This window comes from Crotalus tigris, unplaced genomic scaffold (genome assembly GCF_016545835.1).
Source record: "Crotalus tigris isolate CLP2741 ecotype Arizona unplaced genomic scaffold, ASM1654583v1 scf7180000024441.2113493, whole genome shotgun sequence".
Taxonomy (NCBI): Eukaryota; Metazoa; Chordata; class Lepidosauria; order Squamata; family Viperidae; genus Crotalus; species Crotalus tigris.
Window position 1 is genome coordinate 1,798,353 of NW_024100610.1, and position 21,577 is coordinate 1,819,929.

Sequence of the window (21,577 nt, forward strand, 5' to 3'; positions counted from 1 at the left end):
CTGGTAGGGCATTATATTGTGTAGAAGTCTATTAGGTGAGCTCCTGATCTATTAAATCATTATATGATTTATTTATTTATTTAACACTTTTATATGACCACCCATCTCCCTGAACATGACTAGAGGCAGCGTACAACCAACAACAATTAAAACAATATCGTGACTATTAAGACGAACATAAATAAAAAGCAAGATTGAAAGAGGTTAATTGTCGGAATCAGAGACCAGTCATAGCAGGATGCCAATATATCTCACTGCCTTTCGCAGTGTTTATTGCTTTATACATAAGTTCTCGGGGGTTTGTTCTACTTGCTGCTGCTGCAGCACTGCCTGGGCTTTGGTGGTCAGGTTCTTCACATCTCCCCACGTCACTGGCTGATTAGCACAACGGGATCGGATTGGTCGCTGTGCCATCTGTAGAGTCACCCTTGCCATTTCTGGGACTGGATCCAGGGACTGGTGCCATGACATCCTTGGCTGGGCGGACACAATGCGCTGGAATCCACAAATGTCCTGTAGGAGCAAGCACAGCAGCATAGCTTGCTCCCCAAGTGATCAGAGGGACCGGTCCCAACCATGTTTTGTCTGGTAATGCCCGATATTATACCAGAGGTGGAGGCAAGCTTGTTCTCTGTTGAAAGTGTCTCTGATAAGCGGTGGAATTTTGAATGGAAACATTCAATTGTTTTAAAGTAAATAATACTTTTTTAACCTGTTGTGTTACCCATGACAAATTGGGTACCCTAGAGCCCTCCTTTTTTATTTGTTTGTGGAGGAAGTTCCTATATCTTGACACGCTCTAATCATATCTGCCAAATCAGGATCTTTCCCCAGGCCAATAATTGCCTTCGACATTCAGAAGTGGCGTTGTCTTTTGCCAGCCTCATCAGCAACTCCTGCTGAGCTTCAGGAATATCTATCTGCCACCGTAAAGCATCCTGTAGTCTATTAATAAAATCAGGATACGGCTCAGTAGCCTTCTGCCTGATATTAGAGAAGGCTTGATGAGGCTTGCCAGAAGGCTCTATAGGCACATTCAGAAAAAATCTGTAAAGTGGCAGCTGGTAGAACAACCTGGGCATCAACTGGAGCAAAGGGGCCAGAACCATACAATTGATCAGGAATATTGACACACACACCCCGAGTTAAGAGCATGTATAGCACATTGATGTTTAAATTCGCTGTCCCAAACTACATATTGCGCTGGAGTAAACAACATGCGAAAGGTAGTTTTCCAATCTTCAGGTACTAAGATATGATTTCTCATAGTGGCTTCCAACATTCCCTGCACATAAGTACTTCCCAACCCCATATCTCTAATTCCTTTTCTAAGTTCTGTTAAAATTGCAAAGGAAAAAGGGTGATATTCCACTATTGGAGCTCCATTCTGATTTACTTGTCCCTTGGCGTGTACTGGACAAACAGAAAGCATATCAGTAATTTCTTCTATATTCCCCCCTTTTTTTCTAATTGTTCCTCTAATATTTTCCTTATGGGGGTGTACGATGGCTGGGAAAAAGCAAAAGAATTAGCCTCTCCAGAAGAAGCTGAAGATCCAATTAAAGATGCTTTAGGAAGGATAAGTTTTACTTGGTCATAATCAGGCAGGGGGCTGGCAGTTAATTGCTGCCCTGCCGAAGCATCGGAGCCAAATTTTTCTACTGCTTGACGGCACTGATACCATTGATGTAATATCTTTACTGGAGCCCGGGGTTCAAGATGTAAAGTATGCCCTATCTTTACCCAATCTCATAAACAAAGCGTCCCATGCTCAGGATACCAGGGGCAATGTTTCCCTACCTCCTCCACCAGCTTCCTTATGTCTGCCTCAGGTACTGTCACACTTGATTTATATAGCAGGAATCGAAGTTCCTGTACATGTTTCTGCTGGTGCTGAGATAGATTGCAACCCATACTTACCACTGAGGGGTCCCAGAGGACGAAGGTTCACCTAGAGGTCTGTTCCAGATGCTGGTAAATATGTTGATTGTTGCTACCCATGGGGGGGTGATCTCGCTGGGGCCTCCAGCTGTCGGAATCAGAGACCAGTCATAGCAGGATGCCAATATAACTCACTGCCTTTTGCAGCGTTTATTGCTTTATACAGTTTTCCAAACAGCAAAAGATAACATAGCAACAGCATAGCAACGGCATTTTTATTGGTAGATTCTCCTTGTCAATCCTTAAGAATATATCAGCCAGGGGCACCAACAGGGGCAGTTTTCTGCTACATCCTGTTGGTGTGAACGAGATGAGATCATGTGAACCAGGTGAAATCATGTACCAGCCTGAGGTAGTTTCCTACATCACCATGGTGATATGAACGGGGTGAGATCATGTATTTGAGCCGAGGCAGTGTGCTACACACAAACTTTACATGACCTCTATCCCTACAGCTAACACTCATATTGTCAAGCACAGAAAATCAGGATCCAGGCAGTTCAAATGAATATATAGATTTATTGCAAGCTTAAGCTCTCAACAAGAATATGAACTACTAATGGTCAAAGCAAATTAGTAGAACGTAAGAGTCAACAGAAATCAAGGTGGGCTGGACTTGGCTCTCTTGTGGGTGCCAGGGGGCTCAAGACTGATGATGCATTTGACCCCTCTCTCAGGCTCAGCCTGGTCATCACCTACAGATCTAGGCACTATCCAGTGGTGGTATTCAAATACCCAAACAACTGGTTCTCTGCGTGGGTGCAGGCCTGGGCCTCCGAGGCCTAGAATGGACTTCTGGAAGTGACATCCACACACTTCCTGTGGGCCGTTCTAGGCTTGGGAGGCCTCCTCCAGGCCTCCCAGGCCTAGAACAGACTTCCAGAAGCAATGTAGGTTCAATCAGTTATCCGAACTCAATAACATTTAGCTACCAGTTCTCCTGAACCGGTATGAACAGGCTGAATCCCACCACTGGCACTATCTCCTGCAAACCACACCCTATTTTCTACCTTGAAATGACTTACTTGTTGGCAGCATGAATCAAAAAAGTTAACAGTTTTGTAATCAGTGAGGAAAAAGGGAAAAAGAGAAAGTGTGTGAACTCAGAAAAATTGTTCTTGAACAAGCCAAGCAAACAGCTAAAAACTGACAATTACAACATAAGAAGGTAACAATTATGAGTTAGTAAAAGCCCATTATCAAACTCTGAAAAATATGATAAGAGCCCAGTCCAACACAATACCATTAAAAAAGAAAAACAAGAAATCCAAGAAGAAACTAGCATGGTTGCACAAAGCTCTCTCTGATAAACTGAAAGACAAAAAGAAAACTGGAAAGAGGGACACATAACTAAGGCAATATATCAGCAGATAGCCCGAATCTGCAAAGATGAAGTCAGGAAAGCAAAGGCTCAGAATGAACAAAGACTTGCAAGAAAAGTCAAAGATAATTTTAAAAGGTCTTTCAACATATAAATAACAAGAAAAAGTCAAGGAAACAGTCGGTCCACTAAAGAGAAAAGATGAGAATGAAGTAACAGGCAGTAGAGAGAAAGCAGAGGTGCTTAACTCATTCTTTGCATCAGTCTTCACGCAAAAAGAAACTATAGCCCAACCTACCAAAAACATAAGTATAAAAGACAGACTAGAAATAAAAATTAAAATAAGCAAGAAAATGGTAAGAGAACACCTGTCTGATCATCCAAGTTATCCATCCATTGTAGGTAACATTGTGTAGAATTGGTTGGCTCAGTGGTTACCACCTTTTCTCCCAGCGTAGATTCATCATTGGGTTGTAAGCATAATATCTCTGTCTCTTTAAAATATGTGTCTCGATGTGTGAAAGCCTGTTCAGAATTGCTCTGTTGTTCCTCTGTTGTTCCTTGTTCCATGGCTTGATTCATTATTGGAGGGTCAGATGGAAGTGCCAAGATGGCATCTTTAGATTGTCTCCTAGATTTCCAATAAGTTTTGAAGTCTTCTGTCATCCAAAACAATCTTGACAGACTTGAACAATGGACCCTATCCAACAAAATTAATTTTAATGGGGAGAAAAGCAAAGTTTTACATTTGGGCAGGAAGCTGGATTCACTTAATGACTGTGTGATTCACTTAAAAATTGCCTTGCTTAGCAATCAAAATTCTGAGCCCAATTGTGGTCATAAGTCGAGGACTAGCTGTATGAGAAGTTAAGAAAAGGGTGGATTATTTAAAATTGCCATATGAGATAGTCCCCTCCCCCCCCCAAAATATCAAAAGCAGATGGAAGAGAGCAAAGTCAGATTTCCTTTGTGCCAAATGTGAGCTGTTTGCTCCAGATCAAGAGAACCTGCTTCCACTTTCAGTCAGAAAAGTCCCTAAAGAAGGGAACCTGGTTATAAGGAAAGGGAGTGAACTTAAAAATAAGTGCTCCTACAGATCAATCAGATTGCCTTATGGATAATGTTCAGCAATGCTAACAGAAGCCCGTGAGGATCAAAAAAGCTCATTGCTCAATCCTTACATCAGTTCTTTTGCTGTGATCTCTAATTTATTGACCTTGGCAGCTGTTCAGAGTGAAATTTCTTAACATTTAATCACCCAGCCATTCCCAGCATGCTATTTAACATAAACCCATTTCTGCATATCCTTGCAATCTCTCCAAATTGGGCAATGGGTAGCAGGTCAGATAGCTTGCTAGATTCACCTCACCAGGTGCAAGAAGTGCCAAAGACAATCACCTCTGAGTCCCTGAAGAGACTCAGAGAAGAAATTGGTGAGAAATCTGACATACATGTGACCTCATGAACAGAAGGAAACAACAGCCAAGGCAAGATGGCATTATGGTTAAGTGCAAATGAGGCATGATGACTAATCATGAAATACTGGTAATCCTCGATTTACAATTGTTGAGTCCTTCGCGGAAAGATAAGACACGAGAAGCAGTTGTAGTTCTCAGTTTTCTTTATTCTGTGTTCAGCTTACAAGTAGATGGCTTCAGCAGCTCCCAAAACCTCCCAGCTTCTTATATAGGCATTTCCCGGGTCAATGCGATACTTTTCCCGCGCCAGCACCCGCGCATGCGCACGGCGCTGGCGACAGCCTGTCTGGTCCCGGGCAGCTTTGCACCTGCCCGGGACTGCCTGCAAACGCCCCGAGCCGTTTGCAAGGCTCGGGACATAACACCCCTTTCCCCCGGGCTAAAACTACTACCAACATATAATCATTTATTTCATGCAGTGTTCTGCTTCCCAGTGCTCCTATCGTTACCTGGCTTTTGTTTAGCCAGCAATGTTATGTAATCTTCTAAGTATTTAGGAGATTTCCTTGCTCTCTGTGACCTTCTCAGTTCTGGGTTTCTGACAGGTGTTCCCTGACTGAGGGGAGACGTGAGCCTGTTCTCCTTATCATGCCTTGGTGCCTTCCAAGGACTGTGCCCCAATGCCTGGCCTGCTTGCTTGCCCACCGGGCTCGTCAGGCCAGGGCTTCTGTCACTTTGTGACCTGGTTGACCCGCCTAGCTGTAGGCCCTCGGGCCCCTTGAAGTGATAGCCACTGCTGGGCGTCTCTGTAGAACCTCCTAGGTCCGTCCAAGACCTGTCAGGAGGCTGTCCACCCCCTAAGCCCCGTTCTGTGTCCGGGCTTGTGTGGGTTTCTGTGCCTTCCCAAAATTCAGTTACTTCCTGATTTGGGCTAGAGGTGTTATGGTCGGGACTTGGTTCCTCGACCATCTCCCTGTATGTTTGACCCCCTGTAGGATTTGGGGTAAGGTCAGGCCAACTCTGGGGATTGTTTGCCAGCTCTCTTGCGGGGAATGATTTGTTGGGATGTTCCCGGGTATCCTCCGTGACTGGAGTGCTGTGTGATGTGTGTGGAAAGTGAGTATGCCCCCGGGGTGACTCCCTGGCTGGAGTAGGCGTGAGTGCCTGTTGTGTGGTTAAGCTCCATGAATTCCTGTTCGGAGCACTTGCGGAAGCTTGAAATGGGCCGTCAGTGGCTCCATCAGTGGAGATGGGCAGCAGCTCGTGCCCTTCCCTTTGCTCCAAAGGGTCCCCCTCAGTACCTGAATAGTCTTTGCAGTGGTGGTGGATGAGACAGGTACAACCTCAAGCCATTTTGAATGGCTGTCAACAAGGACCAAGAAGAACTGGCCCTGAAAGGGCCCAGCGTAGTCAATGTGCACCCTAGACCATGGGGACTGTGTTTCCTCCCATCTATGCACGGGAGCTTGGGGCATCTCTGGGCGAGATCGTTGGCACAGGTGGCATGCATGCACCTTAGCCTCAATATCTTTATCTAAACCAGGCCACCACAAGTGGCTGCGCGCAAGAGCCTTCATACGAACAATGCCAGGATGACCCTCGTGGAGGGATTCTAAGACCCTAGTCCTCATTGAGGTGGGAATGACAACTCTGTTTCCCCAAAGCAGACAACCCTGAGAAATGGACAGCTCGTTCCTTTTGGACCAGAAACTCTGAAACTCAGGACTAGGGCAGTGCTCAGGCCAACCAGACAAAACCCAGGAACGGACACGTGAAAGTGTGTGATCTGTACCTGTTTCAGCGGCAACATCCCTGGCACTAAGAGGGAGCTCAGGCAAGGCTTGGATTGATAGAATGTTGACAGCTGGCGCAGGGTCAGCTTCTACTACTGGCAGGGGCAATCTACTGAGGCCATCAGCATGGCCCATTTCTTTCCCAGGCTTGTGGAGTAAAGAAAAATCATATGCAGACAAAAAAATAGACCACCTAAGCATTCTAGGGGAAATGATTTGGGGAGTCTGCTTACGTGTGGTAAACAGTCCCAGCAGAGGCTTATGGTCAGTGAAGACCGTGAAATGCCTGCCATATAGAAAATCATGGAATTTTTTAATTCCAGCAACAACAGCCAGAGCCTCCCTGTCTATCTGAGCGTAGTTGCGCTCAGCAGAAGACAATGTTCTGGAGTAATATGCAACAGGAACCTGAGTTCCATCAGACCTGAGGTGGCTCAGGACAGCTCCTACCCCGTAAGGGGACGCATCACAAGCGATGCACACAGGAAGGGGCTCGTTGAAATGTGCAAGTACACTGTTAGAAGTGAGCAAGGCCTTGACTTTGTTAAAACAAGCCTCATGTGTTTGTGACCAGTGCCACACTGCTTGCTTGTCTAGTAGCCTGTGAAGAGGCTCAGCTACACTGGCTTTATGTGGAAGGAAGGAATTGTAGAAATTCAGGAGGCCCAGGAAGGCCTGAAGTTCGGCCTTAGACTTTGGCCTAGGTGCTTCTAAAATAGCAGTTAGTTTGGATTCAGCAGGGTGAATCCCAGCAGCATCAATTTTGAACCCCAGAAATTCAGTAGAAGGCACCCCAATCTTGCATTTGTCTTTTTTGAGCTTGAGGCCTGTTTTCCTGAATCTTAACAGAACAGCCCTTAGCCTTTCAGCTAGAATGTGTGTGGAGTCTCCTGCAATCAAGACATCATCAAAGTAGGGGCAAACCCCTGGTATACCCCGTAGTGTGTTTTCCATTACGCTTTGGAAAATCCCAGGAGCGACATTCACTCCAAACTGTAGCCTTTTTACCTTAAAGGCCCCTCTGTGGGTCACAATAGTCTGAGCTATAGCAGCATCATCATCAATAGGCAGCTGTTGATATGCTTGAGCTAGGTCAAGCTTTGCAAAAACACGCCCCCCCTTGAGGGAGGCCAGGATATGACTGACCACAGGAACAGGATAGGCATGTTGCTGCAATGCCTTATTAAGAGTGCATTTGTAATCAGCACAAATGCGAATGTCCCCATTTGCCTTTAGAGGCGTGACAATGGGGGTCTCCCAAGGACTGGAATCAACAGGTTCTAGAATTCCCTGTTGGATCAGTTTGTCTAACTCAGTGTCAATTTTACTCTTTAAAGCAAAAGGGACCCTTCTTGCTTTAATTCTAATGGGAGTGACAGTGGGGTCTAGCTTTAAGGACACAGGGGGTCCTTTGAATGTGCCCAGCTGGGGGCTGAAAACATCTGCAAATTCTTTGCAGACTTCCTGTAGGTCGAGTGTTTGTAAGCTGTTGAGTCCTGTGACGTGTATCCCCAGGGCCTCAAACCAATCGAGTCCTATGAGACTCGTTCGTTCACCCCCTACTACTAATAAGTCTAGTGGACCTTCAAAACTCTTGTATTGCACGTTAAGGGTGGCCTCCCCCTTAACACACACTCTTGAATTTTGAAAATCTGTTAACACAATGTCAGAAGGCCTTAACTTGGCCTGAGTTCCACTACCGGAACAAATCTTCCTAAATGTATGCAAGGAGATGATTGAAAGGGCAGACCCTGTGTCTAGTTCCATAGTTAATGGAACCCCTTGTAGCTTCACCTTGAGTGACAGCTTTTTCTTAATGGGCTTGTGTGTGCCTGTCCTGAGGATGCTTCTTCGCGAAGCGCAAAACTCTACCCTATTCTGGCTGGGGACCCTGGTACCTTTCAGGTGCAGTTCTTCCTGAGGTTGTACCTTTCGTCGGCCCAGACACACAGCTGCAATGTGTCCTTGTTTGCCGCATGCCCGGCAGGTAGTGGAGCGGAACTTGCAGTAGGTTCTCCTGTGGCGACCTCCACAGCCGATGCACTTGAGTGGAGCTGAAGAGCTTCCCTTCTGATTTCCTTCCTTCGTGGGGTGGAGACGGTCGACTTCCTCGTCCGGATCCTCCTCGGAGTTTCCTTGGACGTCTTCCTGGTGCACGGATGCAACTTCTGGACTGTTTCTGATCGGCCGCATGTTCTTGACGGCGCCGTTTGCTGCTTCTTCTGCGGTGACTTCTCTTAAGGCATCTTGGAAGGACAATTCTTCTTTAGCGAAAAGCCTCTGTTGTAGATCTCGATGCCTTAACCCGCACACGAATCGGTCCCTCAGTCGTTCTTCGAGGTCCTTGAACTCGCAGTGCTTGGCGGCCTTCCTTAATGCGGCGATGTACTCTTTGGCCGACTCACCGGATCGTTGATCCCTCTGCTCGAAGGTGTGGCGCCATGCGATGACGGACATCTTGGGCTGGAAGTGCTCCTTCAGTAGCTTCTTTAGATCTGCGTAGCTGACAGACTCTACTGGAACAGGTGCTGCAAGGTTTTCTGCGATTTCGAAGGCGTCTTGACCGCAAACACAAAGCAGGGTGGCAGCCTTCAAGCTCTCTTCCCTCACTTGGTTTGCCTTGAAGTAGTTCTCCACCCTGGCTACGTAGGACTCCCACCGCTCTGGATGTGAGACGTCAAACTCCGAAAGCCTTCCAACCTTTGCCATCTTCAGGAGACAGGTCTATCAGCCAGCCTACCCCCGAATGCACACTGGATTGGCGAGTAGCTGCCGAGTCAACGCCGTTCCGCCACTCAGGACTCACTTGGGTAAGCTTACACTTCTTCCTTTCCAGGCGATGTAAGGCATCCCACCTTCGTCGCCAGTGTTGAGTCCTTCGCGGAAAGGTAAGACACGAGAAGCAGTTGTAGTTCTCAGTTTTCTTTATTCTGTGTTCAGCTTACAGGTAGATGGCTTCAGCAGCTCCCAAAACCTCCCAGCTTCTTATATAGGCATTTCCCGGGTAAATGCGATACTTTTCCCGCGCATGCGCACGGCACTGGCGACAGCCTGTCTGGTCCCGGGCAGCTTTGCACCTGCCCGGGACTGCCTGCAAACACCCCGAGCCGTTTGCAAGGCTCGGGACATAACAACAATCATTTGTTTAGTGACTGTTTGAAGTTACAATGGCACTGAAAAAGTTACTTATAACTCATGAATGAAGGCAAATATATGTGTCCCAATGATGCGAGATCGAACTTGGGTTGGTCACCGGGATCAGAGATTTACTCTTCTGAACATTTGGACTCAAGCTGAACCTCATCTTCAGGGAATTTCTCTCTGCTGAAATACATGCTTTGAGCTGTTCTGTGAGTTGTATTCATGTGGTGTATTCCTATTGGTTGATTGGTTTGTAAATGGCTGACGATTGGCTGTCGTTTCCTTGTGCTGCCAAGCTCTCAGCTCCTAAGTATTTGATAAGCTGGTGGTAATTCAGCACTCCTGTTAACTGACAAGAGGCCTGTTTCCCAAGCATCAATCATTTCCCTGACTGATATATTAACACTGGACTTAGAGTTAAAACCTGAACTCTTCTTGTTGGGAATAACAACAGAAAAATACGACAAGGGAACAATCTACCTGCTGCTACACATCCTGACTGCAGCTAGGCTTGCTTTTGTGCAAAAATGGAAGAGCAAGTTATATATTAACTCTTCCTCTTACCACAGAGGAAGAGTTAATACATAAAATATTAGCATGTGCAGAAATGGACAGGCTCACAATGATATTAAAAGACAAATGTGGATCAGTTTATTATGAAACCTGGGATAAATTTTACCACTGGAGGAATTTGAAGAGGACGGTTGGGATTAAAGATGAATGTTAAGATAGAAATACCGTATTTTCCGGCGTATAAGGCGACCCGGCGTATAAGACGACCCCCGACTTCGGCGCCGAGTCGCATGCCTAGAAAGTCATCTTATACGCCGGAAACTACCGTTATTTCCGGCGTACAAGACGACTCAGCGTATAAGACGACCCCCGACTTCGGCGCCGATTTCAACGCTTTCAAAAGTCGTCTTATACGCCGGAAAGTATGGTATATGTTATTTAAGAATAAGTATTGTATATAAAACTGTAGATGTATACGTAGAGATGAAGAATTGATTGTAAAAAGTGGAATAATCTGATAAGAATGTATATACTGGAATGTCACGTTAAATTCAATGTTTGTTTCTTTTTAACTGTATTATAAATAAAATTTGAAAAAAAAATCATTTCCCTGACTATCTTTGTACCTGTATGGCCAATGATCTTAGTTCCTGTGAAATTAAAAGTGTGTCCTTGTTCATCACAATGTGAGGCTACCAATGAGTTCGGGTCTCCTCGTCTGACCACTCGTTTGTGTTCTTGCAATCTGGTAATTTGCTTCCTCCCCGTTTGTCCTACATAATCACAGGGGCAATCCATGCAGGGGATCCGGTAGATTATGACTGTTGACTGTTTTTCAGATTTACCACCATTGGAGCATCCCCATGGTCATGTGATCATAATTTGGCAACTGCCATGTATTTATGATGGCTGCAATGTCTCGGGATCATGTGATCACCTTTTGTGACCTTCTGACAAGCAAAAACTCAATGGGGAAGCCAGAGTCACTTAACAACCATGTCACCAACTTAACAACTGCGGTGATTCACTTAACAACTGTGGCAAGAAAAGTTGTAAAATGGGGTAAAACTCACGTAACAGCTGCCTTGCTTAGCGACAGAAATTTTGAGCTCAACTGTGGTCGTACGTCAAGGATTACCTGTAAAAGTTGAATCATTGAATATCCATTGCTGAGTCAACATCAAGGCAGACCACACAAACCCTTATAAAGTATAGGACCTATACATGGCTCAATAGCCCCCCAGGACATCTGGGTGGTTTGAAAAGTCAGATTTCCCCCCACTCCCCACTCTCATCTTCAATATGCACCCTAAATTTCACCTCTTCTGCATAGTAGTCTGTCTACTTCGGCCGGACAAATCTTTTGCTATTCAAACAAAGGATCACTGCCTGACTTCTTTCAGTAGAAACCACATCCAGAACAGTAGTTTTTAATCACTTTTACATTCTGGATGGTATTCCCTCAGACCCCAACTTCTGACCTTCTAGGAAGCCCTTTTCCAGAGCCAGAAACATGCTTGTGTTTTCCTTTCATGAGCTGCCTCTCTTGCTACCAGGGGCAAAGAACATAAAATCCAGTTGGACAACAAATTAGAACCACATGACTAAAGACTACAAAGCAGAAATGCCAATGCCAAACAAAATAACAAAAAAAGAATTATTAATCTGTTAAATCTGGCAGTAGTGTTTATTGTCTTAGCTATTTCCTCATCTAGTGGGTCAGCATTAATGAAACCAAGGTTTTCAGTTGCTTTCCGTCTGTAAAAGAATCTCTACTATTCCCACCCATTGTTCAGGACAGACAAAAAGAAAAAAAAAATAAGCACCCACAGATCTTCAAGAGAAGTAGGATTTCTTCCGAAGACCTCCAGAGCTAAACCATCTGCAGTCAATCAAAATAGAACAGAAAAATAAATAGATGCACACAATGCAGAAAAAGTAACATTGTAGTTACAACTGTTTTAAACTGAGATAAGATTATGCTCAGAATGGTCATGTGCAAAGCTGAAACACAGTTCTGTTTAAGTGACTGTATTTAACCATGATTACAGCTAAAACTAAGGTCATTGCAGGCAAGGAAGAAGAGAGGAACAAATATCAAAAGCAACATTGCACTGCCATGATGCTAATCAGGACATTGCACGCACACATGAAAGGACCGAACTTGTGCTGCTGAAGTCCTACAAATGCAGCTGGACTAGAATAATCAATTCTGCATTAGCAGATGATGAGATAGGCATGTGAAACTATGAAACCAACCCCAACATTTTGTAATATAATTTTATTAAGATTGTTTGTAATAACAACAACAACAACAACAAATAATAGTTTATGTAGAAAGTAAACACAGGGTTAGTCATAAAGGACTCAAATGTCTATACACCAATGCACAGAGTATGAACAGCAAACAGGGTGAACTAGAAATTCAGGTTAAAGAGGGCAGATATGATATTGTTGCCATTACGGAAACATGGTGGGATGAAACCCACAAATGGAACACACAACTAGATGGATTTAAATTATTTAAAAGAAACAGACCAAATAAAAGAGGAGGTGAAGTTGCTCTCTATATAAGAAATAATTACATCTCTACAGAAATAGAGCACAACAATGATGAAAACTGTCTTGAGTACATTTGGGTCAATATAAAAGGGGAGGGGAAATGACATTGCCATAGGTGTATACCAGTGGTTCTCAACCTTTTTAATGCCACAACCCCAACCGGTCGTAAGTCGAGGACTACCCAACCAGTCGTAAGTCGAGGACTACCCAACCGGTCGTAAGTCGAGGACTACCAACCAGTCGTAAGTCGAGGACTTTCCCTGCCCAGGAGCGCCGCACATGCATGGTGCCGCCCCCTGCGCCAGCCGAGGCATAGCTGGCAGGCGGCAGAGACGGAACAGGCCGACCACCGGCTGGGCCACCAGCTGGCCCAGACCAAGGGAGGTAAGGCACCCGCCGGGCCCCATGCATGCCAGCAACCCTCCCTGCGCCCACTGGCCTCCCACCTCCCACCCCTGGCCCTCTTTTACTTACATTTTTAGTAGTTGCTTAGCAGGGAGGGGTGAAAACTTCCAGACAGCTCGCCTTCGCTGCAGACAACTTGCAGCACCGTTTGCAGAATGGGACTTTTGGCGGGCTCAGCATGGCAGAGACAGCCTGGACAATTCCTATTGGCTTTTGAAAGCCAATAGAATTAGACTCTATTCAAGAGAGTCTATTCTATTGGCTTTCAAAAGCCAATAGAATAAAAGGGAGTAGCACAGCTAAGGAAAAGGGGGGGGGTGAATGGCAGACTGCGTTGTTTGGCGACCCCTGTGAAATGGTCGTTCGACCCCAAATGGGGTTGCAACCCACAGGTTGAGAACCGCTGGTGTATACTATAGGTCACCCAACCAAACGGAGGAAATAGATGAACTTTTTTCTAATCAGCTAACTAAAATATGTAGGCAGCACATCACAATAGTAATGGGGGACTTTAATTACCCTGGCATCAACTGGGAGACAAACTCTGCACCAAGTGGAAGATCAAACAGATTCCTGACAAACTTAGCAGACAACTTTGTCTCCCAAAAAGTAGAGAAGGGAAGTAGGGGATTAGCCATATTGGATCTAATTCTCACTAACAGATATAAAATGATAGAAGGTGTTGAAGCCACAGGAACCTTGGAAGGAAGTGATCATGCAATATTGGTATTCAACTTTATGGAAGCACAAGTATTAGAACACAGTCAAACTAGAGTCTTGGACTTCAAGAGAACTAATTTCAATAAACTTAAGAGAGAGCTTGGGAAGTATTCCATGGATGAGAATCCTCAAGGGGAAAACAACTCAAGAAGCTTGGAAAATTTGGAAAAGTGAGATAATAAAAGACCAGTCTAGCACAATATCAACAAAGAAGAAAAATAACAGCTCTCAAAAGAAACCAGCATGGCTGCATAAAGAACTCTCTGATAAATTAAAAGATAAAAAGGACACATGGGAAAAGCTAGGGAGTTCCAGAAAAACATCTACTTCTGCTTCATTGACTATGCTAAAGCCTTTGATTGTGGGGATCACAACAAATTGTGGCAAGTTCTTAAAGAGATGGGAGTACCAGACCATCTTATTTGTCTCTTGAGAAACCTATATGTGGGTCAAGAAGCAACAGTGAGAACTGGACACAGAACTACTGATTGGTTCAAAATTGGGAAAGGAGTCTGGCAAGGCTGTATTCTGTCACCCTGTCAATTTAACTTATATGTAGAGCACATCATGAGAAAGGCAGGGCTAGATGAATCAAAAGTTGGAATTAAGATTGCCGGGAGAAATATCAACAACCTAAGATATGCAGATGATACCACTCTAATGGCAGAAAGTGAAGAGGAACTAAAGAGCCTCTTGATGCGGGTGAAGAAGGAGAGTGCAAAAGTTGGCTTGAAACTCAACATTAAGAAAACCAAAATCATGGTATCTAGCCCTCTCAATTCCTGGCAAATAGATGGGCAAGAAATGGAGGTAGTGACAGATTTTATCTTCCTGGGCTCCAAGATCACCACAGATGGGGACTGCAGCCAAGAAATTAAAAGATGCTTGCTCCTGGGAAGGAAAGCTATGGCAAATCTAGACAGCATACTAAAAAGTAGAGACATCACTCTGCCAACAAAAGTGCATATAGTCCAGGCCATGGTTTTCCCAGTTGCAATGTATGGCTGTGAAAGTTGGATGATAAGAAAGGCTGAGCACCAGCTAAGGAATTTTATAAAACGGTTCTGGGAGCAGGCTCTCCTTTGCCCATGATGCATAAAGTCTTGAGTGACAAAGAGATGGAACAGAAATCTGAAGGTACAGGGATGATGACTGCTGGACAGGTGGTATGGATGTCTCAACCAGAGGTTAAAGAACAGAGAATGACCCGTGCAGCACATAAACGTAAAGAAAAAGAACAACAGAAAAAGGAAAAAGAAAAAGAAATTGAAGAATCTACTCAGCAAATTGCTTCAGTGCCGGTGGGAGGAGCAAGACCCAAAAGCTCTGCTACATATTCATCAGCAGCAGAATTTGAGCGGATCGTCTCCAGGCTGAAGGCCAAGGGAGATGGCAAAGCTCCTGTCCTGGAATGTTAATGGATTAAACATTCCTCAAAAGAGAAAAAAAATTTACCAATATTTGAAACAACACAACAATGATATTATTTGCTTGCAAGAAACTCATATTACAGCTAAAGATCAAAAATATTTAAATAATCCTCGCTTGGGATCTCATTTTGTATCTCCCGCCCCTGGGAAGAAAGGGGTTGTGGTAATCTATGTTAAACAGAATTTATCTGCTACCTTGTTAGAATCAGATCCTTATGGAAGATATGTTATGCTTGAACTTGGTTTATATGGCAAGAAAATTCTTATTGTGGGGTTGTATGCACCAAACCAGCAACAGGAGCAATTTTATAGGTTACTACATCAGAAAATAACTTTGTTGGACTATAGATCCGTGATTTTAATGGGAGACTGGAATGGTGTCTTAGATATACAAATGGACAAAAAAGGCTCTTCTACCTTTTTTAAAAAGGCTAAATTACCTAAAGCCTTTTTTGACATGAAAGAAGATTGGGAATTGAGAGACTATTGGCGTGAACGTAATCAAGAAGAAAAGGATTTTACGTTTTTCTCAGATAGACACAAATCTTTCTCAAGAATTGATTTCTTTTTGATCACAACAGATTTATACAACAGGGTGAAGAATGTAAAAAATTTTCCTAGGACATTGTCCGATCATAGTCCAGTTTGGATGGAACTGTTTGTAGAGAAGGAAGATAGGAGATCCTGGAGGGTGAATGAGAATTTATTTAAACAAGAAAAAAATGTTCATAAATTATAGGAATGTTTAAAGGAATATTTTACTTTAAATATGAACAAGGGAACATCAATGTCAATGGTCTGGGATGCAAGTAAAGCTTTTATGCGTGGTATTTTGATAAAAATGAATAATGTGCATAGACAGAAACAGATTCAGAAACGGAAAGACTTGGAAGAGGAGATTAAATTAAAAGAGAAACTTTTAATTTCAAATCCCTTAGATGAAAAGATTAAAGGAGCTTTAAAATTGTTAAAAACACAATTTAACATGCTGATGGCTGATCAAGCTGCAACTAATTTGCTATTTATGAAACAAAATACATTTTGTAATGCTAATAAACCAGGGAGATGGTTGGCTTATCAATTAAGAAAAAAACAGAAACAGAGGAATATAGATAAAATAAATTATAATGGTAAATTGGTTTATCAGAAAGAATTGATTAAGAAATCTTTTTTAGAATACTATCAAAAATTATATAAGGGTACCAATATTCAAATTACAGATATAAATAAATATTTAGGCAAAGTCAACTTTCCTAAATTAACAGAAGATCAGGAAAAAAAGATTAACGGTTTAATTACTAAGGAAGAAATTGTTACAGCTATTAAACAAATGAAATTGGGCAAAGCGCCGGGTACGGATGGGTTGACATCTATTTATTATAAAGCTTTAGTAGAAGAGATGATCCAACCGTTGTGTGAACTGTTTAATAATTTATGACAGGGGTTAGAGATCCCTCCATCCTGGCGTAATGCATTTATATCATTGATTCCAAAAGATAGTCAAGATCTTACTTTGCCTAAAAATTATAGGCCTATATCTCTTTTAAATGTGGATTATAAAATTTTTGCAAAAATTTTAGCTAACAGGCTTATGGGGATCTTGCAGCAGTTTATACATAGGGATCAATAGGGTTTTATAACTGGAAGGTATATGAAGAATAACGTTAGACAAATTATTAATTTATTAGAGTATTTAGAAAAGAATAACCAAGTCTCTGCAGGCCTGATATTTTTGGATGCTGGAAAAGCCTTTGATCAAGTGAATTGGCAGTTTATGCTGTGTTTAATCAAGGAGATGAATTTTGGACAAAATATATTACAAGTATTATCCAATATATATCAAAAACAGACTGCTCAAATTATTGTAAATGGGGGTTTGTCAGAGGCTTTTTTAATAGAAAAAGGAACAAGACAGGGATGCCCGTTGTCTCCGTTATTGTTTGTTTTAACACTGGAAATTTTGTTGATTAAAATTCGGGAGTCTCAAGAAATAAAAGGAATAGAAATTAATAAAAAAGAAAATAAATTAAGAGCCTTTGCAGATGACTTGGTTGTTACTTTGTCTCAACCTGTTTCTTCGGTGGTGAAATTATTACAATTGATTCAACAATATGGACGTGTTTCTGGCTTTAAAATTAAGAATAATAAGACCAAAATATTAGCTAAAAACATGACTAATGGTGATAAACAGGCTCTAGTTAACTTAACAGACTTTGAAATTGTTGATAAGGTAAAATATTTGGGGGTTACATTATCTGCTTCTAATGTAAAATTGTATAAAAATAATTATGAAAAGCTGTGGATGGAGGTACAGAAGGATTTAAAAAACTGGAATAATTTACAGTTATCCCTTATGGGCAGAATTGCAGTTATTAAAATGAATGTCCTGCCAAAGTTTATTTTTTTGTTCCAAATGTTACCTATCTTAAAGAACGAACGTAATTTAGATGAATGGCAAAAAGGTATTAATAAATTTGTTTGGGCAGGGAAAAACCAAGGGTGAAACTTAAAATAATGCAAGATTTTCGTGAGAGAGGTGGACTCAAGGTACCAAATATGAAATTGTATTATGATGCTGTAGTATTGACATTGATTAGCGACTGGGTGAATTTAACAAATACAGAAATACTTCATTTGGAAGGCTGGGACCTATTTTATGGATGGCATGCCTATTTAATATTTAATAAAAAAGTGGATTGGGTTTTTAAGTCTCATATTATAAGAAACTCTTTGCTAAGAGTGTGGAGAAAGTATTATAAAAGTGACTTCAAAATACAATTATGGGCTATACCTCGGCATGCCATAGAAGGTATAAGGAAAGGGGTAAATATGGACAAGGTCTCTTACGTACAGTTATTTAGATGGGATGGCCAAGACTGGCAGTTAAAATCTTTGGAAGAATTAACACATGAAAACTTAACTTATTCATGGTTCCAATATAGACAAATAGTGGATATATGGAAGATGGATTGTAAAATGGGCTGGCTTAGAGAAGATGGAATTTTTTTAAAACAAGTAAGAGATCAAAGGCCAACCCATATTAAGAGAGTATATGGGGTTTTAGTGGAATTAGATTCAGAACTTGAACTAGTTAAAGATTGTATGATTAAATGGGCACAGAATATTGGTGAAACGATTTCAATGGATACTTGGGAACTTATTTTGATAAGAAATGTTAAATTCACACAAGCGCAAAACTTAAGAGAGAATTTTTATAAGATGTTTTATAGATGGCACCTTGACCCAAAGAAAATGTCCATCATGTACCCTAATCTACAGCCGAAATGCTGGAGATGTGGATATTTGGATGCTACCTATTACCATATTTGGTGGATGTGTAAGCATATAAAAGCTTTTTGGATTAAGATATGGTGGAATATTCAAAGAATTTTTAAAAGAAGGGTAAAATTTACTCCGCAATTATTTTTACTAGGTATTGTTATTGACTGTGATGCTAAGGAGGTTATATTGATGTTAAATTTGATTACAGCCGCTAGGTTGTTAATAGGACAATATTGGAAGAAGGAATCTTTGCCTACTTTACAAGAATGGTTTCATAAAGTTTCGTATTTGGCAGAAATGGCAAAGATTTCGGCTTTCTTAAAGGAGCAATCTCAAGAAAAATTTTTTGCGGTATGGGAAAAATGGATAAAATTTATACAACATAATTTGGATATGGAAAAATATTATTTAGCCTTTTTATAATTTGTAATGATTGTTTTTTCTTTCTTTCTTTCTTCTTTTTCTTTTTTATATATATACATTTTTAATGTATTATTATTCATATATTTTTTTTTTTTTTATATATATATATATGCTTTATTTTTCGTCTACTTTCTTCTTTCTTCTTTCTCTCTCTCTCTTCTCTTTTTATTTTTTATTTTTTTTCTTTTTTAGTATATATTATTCATTTTAAAGTTTATGTTATGTATATTATTTCTATATATATTATTATTGTGATTTTTATTATTATTATTAATTATTTTATAAATTGCAAATGTTATTTTTAAAATATTTGTTAAATAATCCTATATTCAGTTCTGGGAAGTCGGGGGGGGGGGGTGGGGTGGTTGGGGAGGGGGGGGTGGATTTTTATTTGTAAAACTTTTGAAAAATTTCAATAAAAAAAAAAAAAAAAAAGAAAGGCTGAGCACCAAAGAATTGAGGCCTTTGAACTCTGGTGCTGGAGAAGACTCCAAGGACTGCAAGGCGATCAAACCGGTCAGTCCTAGAGGAAATCAACCCCGACTGCTCTTTAGAAGGCCAGATCCTGAAGTTGAAACTCAAGTACTTTGGCCACTTAATGAGAAGGAAGGACTCACTGGGTAAGAGCCTAATGCTGGGAAAGATTGAGGGCATTAGAAGAAGAGGACGACAGAGAATGAGATGGCTGGATGGAGTCACTGAAGCAGTAGGCGTGAGCTTAAATGGACCCCAGAAGATGGTAGAGGACAGGAAGGCCTGGAGGAACATTGTCCATGGGGTCGCGATGGGTCGGACTTGACTTCGCAACTAACAACAACAACAAAAAAAGTGGAAAGAGGGGCACATAACTAAGGCAAAATATCAGCAAATAGCCCGAGCCTGCAAAGATGAAGTGAGGAAAGCTAAGGTTCAAAATGAACTAAGACTTGCGACCAAAGTCAAAAATAACAAAAAAAGCTTCTTTCAACATGTAAAAAACAAGAAAAACGTTAAGAAAATGATTGGTCCATTAGTGGGGGAAAGTGGCAAGCAGGTGACAAGCAACAGGGAGAAAGCAGAACTATTTAACCTGTTTTTTGCATCTGTCTTTACAAAAAGGGAAAAAACAGTCCAACCATAAAAAACAGATTAAAACACAAGATGGGCAAAAAAAAAAAAAATGGTAAGTGAGCACCTGTCCAGCCTAGATGAGTTCAAATCACCAGGACCAGATCAATTACACCTCAAGGTTCTCAAGGAACTGGCAGATATGATCTCAGAACCACTGAACTATATATTTCAAAGATCCTGGAGCACTGGGGAACTATTGGAGGACTGAAAAAGTACTGATGTAGTTCCCAACTTCAAAAAGGGGGAAAAAATAGATCCAAGAAACTACAGACCTATCACCCGGACCTCAATACTTGGGAAGATTCTGGAAAGATAATCAAACAACAAATCAGCGAACCCCTAGAGGCAAACAAAGTCATTACTAAAAGCCAACTTGGAATTATCAAAAACAGACCATGCCAGACAAATCTTATTGCATTCTTTGACCAAGTGACAAAATTAGTGGACCAGAGGAATGCTGTGGATATAATTTACTTGGACTTCAGTAAGGCATTTGATAAAGTAGATCACAACCAACTTGATAAGATAGAAAAATGTGGGTTAGACAGCATCACCACCAGATGGATTCGTAGCTGACTGACCAGCCATAGTCAGCATGTGGTCCTCAATGGAACTGCATCTACATGGAGGGAAGCATGTAATGGAGTGCCCCTGGGCTCTGTTCTGGGCTCAGTGCTCTTCAACATCTTCATCAATGATTTGGACGAGGGAATAGGTGGGGAATTCATCAAATTTGCAGAGACACCAAGCTGGCAGGAATAGCCAACACTCCAGAAGATAGGCTTAAAATACAGGAGGATCTTGACAGACTTGAACTCTGGGCACTATCTAACAAAATGAAATTTAATGGTGAAAAAAGTAAGGTTCTACATTTAGGCAAGAAAAAACAAATGTACAGGTACAGTGCAGGGGGTACCTTGCTCAATAGTAGTAACTGTAAGAGGGATTTCGGAGTCCTAGTGGACAATCACTTAGATATGAGCCAGCAGTGTGCTGCAGCTGCCAAAAAAGCTAGGCTGCATTAACAGAGGGATAGAATCAAGATCACGTGAAGTATTAATACCACTTTACAATGCTTTGATAAGACCACACTTGGAATACTGCATCCAGTTTTGTTCACCACAATGTAAAAAGATGTTGAGACTCTAGAAAGAGTACAGAGAAGAGCAACAAAGATGATTAGGGGACTGGGGGCTAAAACATATAAGGAATGGTTGCTGGAATTGGGTATGTCTAGTTTAATGAAGAGAAGGACGAGGGGGGACATGATAACAGTGTTCCAGTATCTCAGGGGCTGCCAGAAAGAAGAGGGAGTCAAGCTATTCTCCAAAGCGCCTGAAGGCAGGACAAGAAGCAATGGGTGGAAACTAATCAAGGAGAGAAGCAACCTAGAACTAAGGAGAAACTTCCTGACAGTTAGAATAATTAACCAGTGTAACAACCTGCCTCCAGAAGCGATGAATGTTCCAACACTGGAAATTTTTAAGAAGAGACAGGACAGCTATTTGTCTGAAATGG

The 21,577-nt window shown here is 41.9% G+C and overlaps 1 long non-coding RNA gene across 2 annotated transcripts in view; it reads right to left on the minus strand.

Moving 5' to 3' along the window:
- Nucleotides 1–239: 239 nt before the first annotated feature.
- LOC120302953 overlaps nt 240–21,577 on the minus strand; it is a 42,648-nt gene continuing 21,310 nt past the window's right edge. Inside the window, exons 2-3 of one of the 2 annotated variants that reach the window (XR_005555292.1) lie at nt 1,921–2,029; nt 240–513 (exon numbers count right to left, since the gene is read on the minus strand). This is a non-coding gene — a long non-coding RNA (uncharacterized LOC120302953). Of the gene's footprint in view, nt 514–1,920; nt 3,234–21,577 lie in introns of those variants that run through there. The other variant, XR_005555291.1, reaches the window with a different exon arrangement.